Source organism: Microtus oregoni, unplaced genomic scaffold (genome assembly GCF_018167655.1).
Source record: "Microtus oregoni isolate MIOR12 unplaced genomic scaffold, Mior012 000049F_ref0000343, whole genome shotgun sequence".
Taxonomy (NCBI): Eukaryota; Metazoa; Chordata; class Mammalia; order Rodentia; family Cricetidae; genus Microtus; species Microtus oregoni.
The window spans coordinates 4,325,041-4,338,634 of record NW_024543223.1 but is presented as its reverse complement, the minus strand read 5'-3'; the positions used below and the strand labels follow the sequence as shown (position 1 = coordinate 4,338,634).

General features: G+C 51.3%; 1 protein-coding gene and 1 pseudogene across 1 annotated transcript in view; both read right to left on the bottom strand.

Moving 5' to 3' along the window:
* Positions 1-2,583, bottom strand: part of LOC121436592 (SH3 domain-binding protein 2) — a 37,286-nt gene extending 34,703 nt beyond the window's left edge. Inside the window, exon 1 of the mRNA XM_041636609.1 lies at positions 2,469-2,583. The gene's annotated coding sequence lies outside the window, so the exon portion shown is untranslated. The remainder of the gene's footprint in view (positions 1-2,468) is intronic.
* A 4,877-nt stretch (positions 2,584-7,460) lies between these two features.
* Positions 7,461-7,568, bottom strand: LOC121436616 (annotated as a pseudogene).
* Between the last annotated feature and the right edge of the window lie 6,026 nt (positions 7,569-13,594).

The following is a 13,594-nucleotide window of genomic DNA, read 5'->3' as shown; positions in this document are numbered from 1 at the left end:
TAATCCCAGCATGGGGAGACAGAGAGATGGACAAATCTCTGTGAGTTCAAGGTCAGCCTGATCTATAGAGCTAGTTCCAGGACAGCCAGGGCTGTTAAACAGAGAAACCCTGTCTCAAAAAAACAAAACAAAACAAACAAATAAACAAAAAACCAAGTATAATTTGCCTGGAGGCCCAGGGCCGTGGTCATGACAGCAGGCAGCAGTATTTCTCTGGGCTTCATCTTCATCTTCACTGCCCCCTAGGCACAGGCTGACGGGCAGAGAGGGAGGTGGAGGGAGAGCCTGGAAGGTTCCCACAGCTCCTAGGCACCCCATTCATGGAACCATCTCCAGTGCATTCCTTGGGTGCCCAGACAGCACCATGGAGGACTCCTGAGGCCCAGCAGGTACCTAACTCTCAGAGGCAGTCTCTCAGGTTTGGAGAGTGTGTTTTCTTGCTCTCCAGACTTCTCCATGCTCTCACTATGCCTGGTACACACAGGGCACTTAGGTCAATGACCTCCCTGGCGTGTCTGTCCCTACCTAACAGTTACGTGTCCAGCCCATAAGCCTTGCCTTCCTGGCCTTAAGTTCCCCATCTTCTCTGCCCGGGCTGCCCACTTCCCCTGCCAAGCAGGGTTAGAATAGAGCCCTACATTTCTCTGCCCAGGGAATACGGAGGACATGAACCAGCCAGACGATGACAGGAAGGTAAGGCCTGTCAGAATCTCTGACCCTTGGTCCCCTCATAATGGAGCTTTGAGGAGAGAACCCACACTGGCCAATCCTTGTAGACACAGGTGTTTGCCCGCAAGACCAATGCAGGCAGGAACCTGGAAACCTGTCCTTTGCCCCAGGCCTCTCCAGGCTTGACCTCACACAACCTCAACCACAAGCAGAAATGGCCCATTGTCCCTGTGTGACAAGAACACACAGAGGAAGCACTCCCAGGATCTGAGTATCAGCTACACACCACTAGCAGACAATGGGCACTCATAACCACCCTTGGGTAGAAAGTGATTCCCAGTCCTGTTACAGATGTCGTGGAGGTTCAGCAACAGGAAACAAACACATGACGAATATCATGTAGCTGGATTTGAACCCAAGACCCCAGCCTGAGTTTATGCTCTTCCTTCTCCCTGTATGACTAAAGCAGGTGATTCTGACTCTCTGAATCGCCTGGGCTTCCTATCCGTGGGCTTACATGTGCACATGCACGCATACAGGGGCAACGAGACGCTGGGGGTTGACTCAGCCCTCCACTTCCTCTATCCATGTGAATAGGAGGGGCCAAGACAGTTCTGGAGTCTACCTGCCTTCCTTCTGTATTTCTTAGCCCAGCCTCCTGAGTGGGGGCTTCTGTATAACTCTATAGGGGACACCCCCAAAAGGCTAGACTCTTTGGACTCCCCTCCTGCCAGGTGGTTTTGCCCATCAGAAACTACCCTTTCATTTCGTCCCCTCTGCCAGGGTCTGTTTCCATCCAGAACCCAGGACCAGGTCCCAGAGAGACAGAGGGGCATGGGAAAGGAGGTGGACAGATCTGTGGTTCTCAACTCCTTGGGGCCACTCCTGGGACCCTAGAGTGGAGAGCTGGATCTGAGGCCACGGACTGGGATTCCCTGCCAGGAAAAGAACACAGTCCAGCTCCTCCTCTGGTCCAGAAGGACCTAAGCCACTGAGTGAGGGCTGGCATTCAGCTAGGCCATACAGAGTTGGCACAGGGACCTGAACCAGGACTCCGAGCCCCGGACCTAACCCCTGGACCCATTCTGTTGTGAAACAATTCTGTGCATTTCCCCATTGACCCAGCAGGTGACAGTTCCAGAGCCGCTTCAAGTGGGATTTCATGCCAGAGGTCCCCACAGTGCCCCAGTCAGGGTGGTGTGTCAGGACCGCTTACTGGGGTCACATGTCTAGGCGGTACAGAACCACCAGTATCAAGCAAAGAACAAACAAAAGCTCCAACCGGGCTTTCAACCGATTAACAGCCAAGGCGCAGGGCTGCACGAAGGGTGGGCTGCAGGGCGGAGGTGGAGACCCACATGTCGGCTAACCTACAACTCTCGACCACTCCTCCATTCTCTCAGAGAGTCATTCTTCCTCAAGATCTGAAAACTCCCCACACCCCGCCACTCGTGCATCAGTCAGCGTGAATCAGCTCTAACAGGTGGCTTTTCTCTCAAACTTCTCTGACGAAAGGAAAGTTTGTATTACCAGGAGGGAATGGAAGAAAATTAGCCTTTTGAGTCTTGGAAGCCTCTCTAGATGGGCCCTGTAGCGGGTGCCAGAGAAGCCGGAGGGACACAGGACACCACTTCACCTCCTGGACTGAACCGCCCAGACTTAGGACTAGGATGCCGCCGCTGTTTACCCCACTCCCACCCCACGGCGGAACACAGGTTCAAAGGAGCCAGGCAGGTCTCTGAGACACAACTGCGCCGCCCATGTCCATGTCCCGTCCCGAGACCCATGCGATGCCTTACCCGCCGGTTCCCAGCCCACGGGCTCTGCGTCCGGGAGGCGGATCCCTGCTCTGCTGCCCAGCTTTGCGGCGGGCTGACCCGGCAGCCAGGCGCTCCGGCGTAGGCCCCGCCTCCGAGTTGCCCCCCCCCCGCACCCCCTTCCCCCCGCGCCGCCAGCCCCCTCCCAGATTCAGGTCCCGCCCACGCCCTTTCACTCCGCCCCACCCTGGACTTGTTTCTCTTGCTTCTCAACTTGTTCCCTCCCCTTCTCTGGCAACGTAGTACAGTGCAGGCTATGGCAGCGCAGGAGATTGGTTGGTGTACTAAGATGCGGGGGGTTTGTAACCAGCAAACTGTAGATGCTCGCTAGATCTAAGTTAATGACTACACACACACACACACACACACACACACACACACCCACCCACCCCTTCTATCTAGTGGCCTCCTTCAGAATCTGTCTTCTGGCTGCAAACTTGCTGGGTGGGTCTGACTCAAATCCAGGCACCAGGGAAGGACACCTGGTCACCTGGCCACCTGGTCACTAACCCCTCAAGAGTCAAGGAGGGTTTGCTGGGAACCTCTGGAATCTTACTGGGGATTTTTCAGCTATGGCCAGTGCTGGGTTCCAGTGCTGTAGTCAAGGACACAAGATCCCCTATGCACATTCACTAAGGACTTTGACTCAGCCCATTTGGCCCATCTGTAGACCTGAAGGACCCCATTTAAGGGGCAGGGACCTGGAGAGCCGTGGTTTCCTCGGAGATGACTTCCTGAGGGAGCCCTGAGACCAGGCGGGAATGTGAACCTGGAGTGGAGCCAGGCTTGAGAAAAGTGGAACCTTCCAAAGAGAAGGCTCACTGCTTGGGGGTCAGAGAGGGAATTATCCCCAAGGGAACTGACTCGAGGTCCTAGATTCAGAAGCTACAGGCCAAGGGAGGACAGGCTCTGACTGGGGGCCAAAGGGAGCTGCCCAGGTGTGGGGGACCCAGCAGCTGCAGAGACAGGGGCTCCGCTGGCTGCTCCAGACCAGGCTGAGGCTGGAGGAGCTGGGTATGAGTCATTCACCCTGAGCTATGGGGGACTTGGGGAACATCCAGACCTTGGGGGGGGGGGCGGGTGTTGTAGCTGCACAAATGTGGGTCACGCCTCTGTCCACCTGTTCCAGGGCTGCTCAGGTCCAAAGGGCCCACGCTCAGCCCCTCCACTTAGCTCTTCGATGTGAAGCATCCTTGCAGGCAGAGAGGTTACTGGGTGTAGGGGAAGTGGCAGAGGCCATAAAATTAGATGGCTGAGCATCGAGACCAAATATAGAGAGGCTGGTGCCCAATAGGAAAATACCAGAAAATCTGGAGAAGTTTCAGTCAACAGGTGATGGGATGCAGTCCACCCGCCAGGTAACTGAGAGAGGAGCAGGAAGTGTGCCCAGAATCCTGGCTCTTCGGCCCTCAGATACACACTCTGTCTCTGGTCCCAGGGCTCACACCGCTTGCCCACAGCTTAGTACTCAAGGATCCGAGTGGTAAGGAGGCAGGTGCTGACTGGCTAAGATGCCCACCCTCTGGGGTACCCATCATGCCCCCATCTCTAGATGCCCAGGTATCACTTCTGAGTAGCTGAAGCTACCTGTGACCCTCTTCTATTTTGATTTTGAAACAGCGCTTCACATTGTAGCCCTGGCTAGCCTGGAACTCTATGTAAACCAGGCTGGCCTGGAACTCACGGAGATCCTCCTGCCTCTGCCTCCCTAGTGCTGGGATTAAAGGCGTGCACCACCACCGCCCGTAATTTTTTCCTTGTTCTTTGTTTCTGACACAGGGTCTCACTCTGTAGTCCAAACTGGAACTCACTTTGTAACCAGGCTGGCCTCAAACTCGTGACAATCTTTCCACCTCAGCCTCCTGAGTTCTGGATTACAGGTAGAGCAGCCATCCCCAGCTATATCTGAAACCCTTTGTCAACAGAACACTAGCAACTGACATTCAACATAGCCCTGGGTTGCTTCACCTCCTGTAGAGAAGGCCATGAGCAGATCGCTGGGCTGTTTGGCCCTGAATTCTGCACTTTCAGCCCTGCCTCTGTCCCCTGATGTCTCTGTCTCACACAGTTGCCTCACTCCTGAGACTTGGCTTAGGCTTAGATGTGGCTAGACACATCCATCCCTGGTGTCAAGTTCAGTTAATCAGATGCATGAGTCCATAAAGGACGCTGCTTGACACTGAAATGATTCACGGCAAATCCTGACCCACATAGCTAACAGGAAAATGGACATCGATGTCATTGGGTCGCAGTGCAACTCTTATCCCCAGAGCTGAAGGAGGGACGGAGATCAGTAAGGAAATAGAGCAAAGACAGACATTGGTGCCACCTGCAGGAACCTGACTGAAGGCAGAGGCAGGGTTGGCTTCCAGATACGGAGTTCAGAGAAGACAGACCCAGGCGCACAGAGAATAGCCATAGAAATGTAGGTCAGGGGAGGCCTGAGGAGCTGGGCACACAGAATTCCCAACCGGAGCTGAAAAGACAGGAGGATGTGCAGGACAGACCCCAGACTTCCGTGAGCAGAAGGGAGGCAAAGCCTCCTTACCAGCCATAAAGAGGGGGGAGCAGACTCTGCAAAGCCCATGCTTAGTGAGCCATCCTCCTGCATGCCTATCCCTCGCCTGCTGAGGACCGTGCTGCTGGTCTGGTGGGCTCTTTCAGGACCCAGAATATGCACCGACAACTGCAGTCTGGCAAAGGTGCAGAATCATGCAAGGGCCAAGACCAGGCTGGAGGTCAGGGTGGGACATAGACTGTCCTCTAAGGTTCTCAACCTGTGGGTCGCGACTCTTGGGGATCACATATCAGATATTTACATTACAATTCGTGACAATAACAAAGCTAAGGTTGTAAAGTAACAACAAAACAATTTTATGGTTGAGGTTCCCCCATACATGAGGAACTGTATTAAAGGGTCGCAGCACTAGGAAGGTTGAGAACACCTGCTCTAAAGCAAAGTTGCCAGGCCATCCTCTTCCTGGCCACTGGAGACCACCTTAGCAGCTCACCTGGCAACCCCTTATCCCAGAACCTCTTTCCCCAGCCAGGCAAGGCTCCCTTTCATTTCCTGTCCTCACACCCCATATCCTGTCTGTACTTCTATCTGGCGGTCCGACTTGCTTGTGCCCAGTACAGGGCCCTTGCCAACCCTTAGCTTACTTCTTCCTCTCTCCACCCACCTGCTCCTCCCTGGGGGAATCTGTTAGGCTCTCTCCTCAGAGTTCCCCATAGCCTGTCATCTTCCCAGAGCTGAGACCCTGTCCTTAGGTGAGCCCAAGCCTCCCCAGCCCCACTGGCCTTCCTGGGAGCCTCCGTTCACTGTTCCCACTCTGAGTGGTCACACTGTCCCCTTGCTGCTCTTCCAATACTCCAGGCACACTCCCATCTCAGAGCCTTTGCTCCTGCTAGTTCCTCCAAGCTCACTCTTCCTCCACACACACACGGGATAATAATAATAATAATAATAATAATAATAATAATAATAATTTTTTATCTGAAAACAAGAAAGTTCTTTCCTTACTTCTCTCTCTCTGTCTCTCTGGGGGGGGGGGGGCGCATGCATGGAGAAGCCACAGGTCAAGTGCCTTCCTCAGTAGTTTGCCGTATTTTATGAGACGGGGTCTCTCAGTGAATATATAACTTGCCAATTCAGTTAATCTAGTAGCCAACAAATTATAGGAATCCCCTGTTCCCACCTGTCCCCCAAAACTGGGGTTACAGGTATCTGCCACTGCACACAGCACATGGGTACTGAGGATCTGAACTGAAGTCCTCATGCTGGCATGGCTGGGCCATCTCCCTGGCCCTCCTTGATTTCTCCAAAATTTGTCCACCCCCTCATGTCCCTTTCTCTTCCCCGGTCCTGTGAACTCCAACATGTGACATGACCAGACTTCCTTTAGGATGTCATCTTACTAGGGGAGACCTTGCTCGCCTTGGTCACTGCTGTGTTCCCAGGTGCTCATCCTCTTCCTGGATTAAAGTAGATGCTTAATAAATGTCTGGTGAACGAGTAGACAAAGCCAGTGGAGAGCGTGCTCCAGGGAAGGGCCCACTTGACCAATCATGTTCCTAGGAAACATTAGGCCTGCTTGACCAATCAGGTCTGAGGATTCATTAGGCCGACTTTCTCATTTCTATCCCCAGGAATGTCACTGTTGATTTTAACAAGCACCTCACAGCGAGGCTGCTTCCCCTTGGCAGGCCTGGTTCTGGGTAGGACCAAAGTGGAAGGCTACTGGACACTCATTTGGGTGACAGCAGAAGGCAGGGCAATCCATAGATTAAAGCATTGAGGGTGGGCATGGAAGGGACTCTCAGGACCTGGGAACCTTGGGATGGAGTCAACTCAGGCTAGAATCTCACTGGGAAGAGGTGTATGGGAGGGAGAGTTGGCCTCAAACAGACATGGAGACATCAGGCCAACCATGAGGGCAAGGCTGAGGCTGCTGGGAGACTGGCCTAAGAGCACACCTGGCAGGAAAAGCAGGCAGGGTAGGAGCTGTTCTGAGTCTTGTCTTTTTTTTTTTTTTTTCCCCAGACTGGATGTGACATTTACTACTACTGAACATGATTTGGCAAGGTACAGGAGAACACCGTGAAAGCCCTCAGGAGTGTAGGGCTCGCCACTTGTCCAGGGGACCACAATTAGGGATTTATTTGACCCCACAGCCATCAGAAATGAGTCGCTTCTCAGCAACCATGTCTTCAGATTCATCTGCATTAAACTTAGTAAAGCCCCATTTCTTTGAGACGTGGATCTTCTGGCGGCCAGGGAACTTGAACTTGGCTCTATGAAGAGCCTCAATCACATGTTCCTTATTCTGCAGCTTGGTGCGGAAGGACATGATGACTTGCCCAAGGTGAACCCTGGCCACTGTGCCCTGGGGTTCCCCAAAGGCACCCCGCATGCCTGTCTGGAACCTACATTGGCGACAGCATTGAGATCAGAGACTTGAGTAAGTGCCAGAACATTGTCTGCAAGGTCCCTTAGGGCAACCCATACAGGTAACAGGCTGGGTACGCTACCAAGGAGGCTGCTGTTTGCAACCACTGCACACTGGGTCTCATCTTATCCAGGGCCAGAGCCTGTGGCTCTCTCACACTGGCCTGGCTCAAGGAGACAGGATATGTTCTCCTACGCTGGCATGAGAAAGCATCAAGGTAGAGGTAGGGGCAGAGGGTGGGTAGTGAGTGGCTGAAGGGACTTTTACATGCTAAGTTGTAGATGGTGTGGGCACATGCAGGGCCTTGATGCAGGTCTGGGTTCTTACAGGCTCTTCTCTATTGCGCCAGTCTTCTGTGTGCCCTGGGAGAGCCAGCTAAGCATCCCTGCACAGGAGGTCTCTTCAGGCTGCCATGCCATGCCCACATGCATATGTCCCTTTCAGCTTTTATCACACCCTGCAGGGTAGGGCTCTGCCAGTCAACACAGGGTCCTGCTCACCTGGCTCCAACCTGTGAGCGTTTGACCAAGCATCCACTAACTCTTGTGCCTGGCCAGGCTTCTTGGCCAGTCAGAGAGCAGATGAAGCTGGAGGAGGCTTCTTGAAGATAGCAGGACCAAGCTGGAACAGACCTGGGAGAGCTTTCTTGGTGAAGATGCAGTGTTGGACAGAGGGAGGATGGGGCCAGGGCCACAGCCAGGTGGAAGAGCCTGTGAGCACCCCAGAGTTTCCTTTCCTTTCACGGACCTACCTGTTCACGGCTGCCTGACTTTGGTGACAAGCCCAGCATGGTTCTGGCTTTGCCCACTGAAAAGTTTATCTGAATCAGTTTTCAATCTAGAACACCGTAAAACCTCACCTAGTTGAAAAAAATCCTTTTTAAAAACACAAACCCCGTGGGCGGCAGACCCTGGCCTCATGCGTACTGATGTTTCTATTTTTACTCTCCAAACATGCTCTCAGCCCCCGGAGCCTGATTTGGAACTTGAAAGCAGCCTGTGCTATTCTGGGTTCCACTTCCGGGCTCGGTGGGGTGATGGAGGCGGTGTTTGTCCACACAGACACTGCTCTGCCCTCTGCCCTTCCCGCACCCCACCTCTGGTCTCCTCGAGCCCTCTTTATATCCACATGACCTTCAGGAAAACGAAGGGGTCTGGAAGGGGAAGACCACAGGCTTGGGTAGGGAAGTTGTGGCTTTCCACAGTGTGTGGTTCCCCATTATCCCCAGAAAGGGTCACCAGTCACCTAAGCCAGTGGTGTCAGGAGGGGTGGCCAGCCTTCCTCATGTCAACACTGGTCACTGAGACATGGGGTGAAAGCGGCACATGTGACTGAAAGGTCCTCCTTGACCAGAAGTGGAAGGAAAGGGGAAATAGATGAGCCTGGCCCAGGAGACTGGAGGGCTGTCCTGTCCATCCCCTAGGGCTGCCTCCCTGGCTCTGCCTAATGGGAATGAACATGGGGCTCACCCAATCACCTGCCCCTCCAGACCTGGCATGGGCTCTGGATGGGTCCCGCAATCTTCAGCACCGGCCCAGCGTGGGCTGCTAGAGACTCATTTCTTCTCCCCATCTACCCTTTTATCCTTAGACTTTGGTCTCCATTCCAACACTCAAGGGTCCTCAGGCCATGCTGGCCAGACCCAAGGCTTCTAGATACTACCCTGAGCACACCCCCCCATCTACCAACCTTGGGACATAGGGCTGAATCCTCAACGCCATGGTCCCTACCGTGCCCATTCCTGTCAAGCTGCCCTGGAATCCTCCTATGCCACAGACCAGCCCCAACACACAGAGGAGGCCAGGGTCTTTGCTGGCCCTGCCTCTTCTCCTGACCTCCAGAGCGGCAGGACTGGAAGAGTGGCAGCTGTGACAAGTAGACAGACTCAGGCTCAGCCTTGGAGTCATCCTGAAAAAGACCCCCAGAGGGCTGGAGAGATGGCTCAGTGGTTAGGAGCATTGCCTGCTCTTCCAAAGGTCCTGAGTTCAATTCCCCGCAACCACATGGTGGCTCACAATCATCTGTAATGAGGTCTGGTGCCCTCTTCTGGCCTGCAGACATACACACAGACAGAATATTGTATAAATAAATAAATAAGTAAATATTAAAAAATAAAGGACCCCCCCCCCAGACTCAGGCTCTGCTTTGACATTTGCCTGAAAAGGAATCCCTGCCCCAGGGTGTGGCTTTCCCATCTCAAAAAGAAGCTTCCACAGAAGCACAGAAGGCTAAGAGAGATTGCGAGGTGCTCACTGGAGGTGGGGCTGAATCTGTCCTGTCCTGTGATAGCATGTTCCCAGTGATGCTCCCTCTCCAGTAGACATAGACTTAAACTACTAAAATCCGTTTTCCTTATTTTAAACTCTTTGGGTTTTTGTTTGTTTGTTTGTTTGTTTTTCGAGACAGGGTTTCTCTGGATCTTTGAAGCCTGTCCTGGAACTAGCTCTTGTTGACCAGGCTGGCTTCGAACCCACAGAGATCCACCTGCCTCTGCCTCCCAAGTGCTGGGATTAAAGGCGTGCACCACCACTGTCCGGCTTATTTTAAACTCTTAAGAAGTGGCCACTGTGATTCCAGGGACACACTCTACAGAAGCACAAAAATGAATTAGCCCGAGGCACAGGTTCGTATCAAGTTCCATTGTTTATTTACCCAGACCTGATGGTGTAACCACAATGCTTGAGATGCTGAGGCAGGAGGACTACCAAAGTTTGAGGCCAGCCTGGGCTACATAGTGAGTTCCAGGACAGTCTGAGCCAGAATTTGAGAAGCCCCACAGTTGATAAGGCTCACAAACACAGCAGTTACCCTGTTCCCTTGTCCAGAAGCCACAGTTCAACTCTGTCCTTCTTTTGTTTCTTTCATTTCCCTGTTCCTAAAGGACACTCTCCTTTTCTCATTTTCTCAGCGCTTGCCTGGCTAAGTGAACACCCTTAACTCCATCGCCTTGAAGCAGCCAGTTTCCTCTCCCCAGCTTGCTTCTCCTGGAGCTAATAAATGTCATCATTTTAGTTTCTCTCACCCTCTTGAAATAAGTTACTGAAATCCTGTCAAACGCCCAAATCTCCGCAAAGGCGTTCCAATACAATAGACATTCCATCAGCCCCCAAGGACTCTGCTAAGTTTGTCGTGATCGCCACCGACTCTCATCCCCAATCCCTTCACCATTTTTGCTTCTGTGGAATCCCCTACTGCGGGGTTCCCGCTTCCTCTTTCTCAATTTCCTCCATCTTTTTGGAGAAGCACACCCTCAAGTGGTTCTGGAGGACGGAGCACATTTTCTGAGGACTTGCTGCTGCTGGCGATTTGTGCCTTGCCCGATATCCAGTGTCTCTGACCGTTGTGTTCTGCTGGCTGTCACGGTCCGAATTCCAGTCCTTTCTCTCTGTACACTTATAAGGTCTCTAACTCACGATTCTGAGAGTCCTGTAGACATTGTCTGAAGCACACGTCTATTTGCCTTCTTGTATCTGAACCCTCAGTCTATCTTTTTAACCTCTAGCTTAGCTCGCTTTCTGTTTCTGTGATTAAATACCATGACCAAAAGCAACTTGGTGAGGAAATGGCTTATTTCATCTTAGAGTTTATAGTCCATCATGAAAAGAAGCCAGAGCAGGAACTCACAACAGGAACCTGGAGACAAGAACCACAGAGGCAATGGAGAAACGTTGTTTACTGCCCTGTTCCTCATGGCTTGCTCAGCCTGCCTTCTTATATAACTCAGGACCACCTGCTCAGGGTGGCACCACCCACAGTGGGCTGGGCCTTTCTATATCAGTCATTAATAAAGAAAATTCCCCCCAGGCTAGTTGATGGAGACATTTTCTCAACTGACCTCTTCCCAGATAACACCAGCAAATTGACAAAACAAACAAACAAAAAAACCAATAAAGTTGCTGGATGGTGGTGGCGCATGCTCTTTAATCCCAGCACTCAGGAGGCTGAGTCAGGCAGATCTCTGTGTGTTCGAGGCCAGACTGGACAAGAGCTAGTTCCAGGACAGGCTCCAAAGCTACAGAGAAACTCTGTCTTGAAAAACCAGCCCCACTCAAAAAAAAGAAAAGAAAAGAAAGAAAAAAAGCAAAAGAAAAAAAAACCCAACCCAACTAGTACAGACTAGTACAAGCTGGAAACTTGATTTTCTCCCCTTGTTCCCTTTCTAGACCTTTTATTTAATGTTATAACTCCTAGACTCTTCCTTTGGTATCTCTCTTTCTCACACAGCCCTGTTTTCCAGTGTCTAGCTTTACTGCAGGATTTCCTCTGTCCTGGGCTGGTATTGGAAGACAAAGGTTCTTGCTGTCCAACCTGCCAAGCCCAGGACCCATGAGGAGGAATGAGAGAATCAATTCCTGCAAGCTGTTCTCTGACCTCCATGTCATGCCCCTCCCTGCACTCTCAACAAATATGAAAATATTAATTAATCTAATAATGATTTTCTTAATCTTCTGGCTCTTCTATTGAGTTTCTTTACTTGTGTACATATATACATATATATTTTTTCTAGGATAATATATATGTTTCAAGATATATATATATATGTGCACACACACATAAAATATTAAACTTCTATGATCACATTTGTGCATGTCTGTCTTTCTCTACGTGGAAAGAGAGAGACAGAGAGGTTTTGCATAGCCCAGGCTGACCTTGAACTCCTGACTTCACACCCTGAGTGATGGGATTACCGTCACGTGACACCACACCCAGGTTATGCAGTGTTGAGGATCCAACCCAGGGCTTCACGCATGCCAGGCAAGCACTCTGCTAACTGAGCTATATCCGAAACTTCTGTGATTATATTTTAAATTTCAAGAGTTCTTCATATTTTCTAAATATTCTTTTTCCCTAGCATCCAGTTCTATCTTTCATGAGTATGTACAAACTTTTCTCTTTGTTTTTTGAAGCTAGAAATTATGTTTTCTAAGCCAGGTATGACTAGTACACACACCTGTAGACCTAACCAATCAGGAGGCTGAGGTGAAAGGATTGTTGGGTCCACGTCACTGACCCCAGGAATGACTTTTAAGATGTGTTCTTAGCAGACTTTCACTGTAACCCACCTGCCTGTTGTCTCCACCAATATATTTGGTAAACATCTTGGACTGAGACTTTTTCTGTTCTATCACAAAATCTCATGCAGCATGTAGCTGTTTTCATGGTAGAATGTTTCTGGAGCAACTTGAATTCATGTTTCTGGGTCACTGTTATTCACACTTGGCTCTAGAACGATCTCTTCTTATGTCCTTTGCAGTGCGAGTTGTGCTTTGCTTGGACAAACGTATTTCAGTCCTTCTGAAAGAAGAGAATTATGATGCAAGACCGTGCCCGGATATGCCAGAGCCACTGTTTGCACGGTAAACTACAAACTAAACAGCATTTCAACCTTTGCAGCACCCAGGAAGGCGCAGCTTGGGCTTGTCTTAACCCCCCTGAGCTCTTTGCCTGGAGTAGAACCTGACTGGGGCTCAGCTCTGGTCTCTGTTCTCAGCCTGAGGCCCTGAATACAGGAATCTGCTCCACTTCTCTGCTGAGCGCCTTATGCTCCCCACCAGGGCTGCACACACAGCCTGTTGCTGCCCTCAGTGGGACACAGCCACAGACCTCACCTTAAAGAATGGTCTAGAAGTTAAGCACAGCCTTTGGGTATACACACCTTCACTGCTAGGACAGTGTGTGTATGTGTGTGTGTGTGTGTGTGTGTGTGTGTGTATGTGCCTGTGACTGTGTGTGCGTGCATGTGCGCTGCGTGTGTGTGCAAGCATGTGTGTGCGTGTGTGCATGTGTTATTCCCCTGAGGAAGCCAAGGGCAGAGCTACCAAGGATGATGCTGCAGCTGGAGACCCATCACCAGCACCCACCCTGTTCCCATATACGGTGCGTTAGCTGAGTAGGTGAGTGAGGCTGTGTGTAGATAGGTGAAACAGGAAAACAGTTCACGCTGCCAGTCACAAAGGAGAAAAAATCATTCACAGACAGGAATTGAATCTTCACACTGTGTCTTATTCAGTGCAGCCTGGGAAAAGGAGAACAAGTCTGTTGTCGCCAAGCCTTCTCAGCGTATTTTCTGGAGAACCAGAACAAAGGAGATCTGAAGTTCAGGGTCCTTCCTCTGGGCAGCTGGACCTTGTCTTCCTGTAAAGCGAAAAGGAGGGTTCA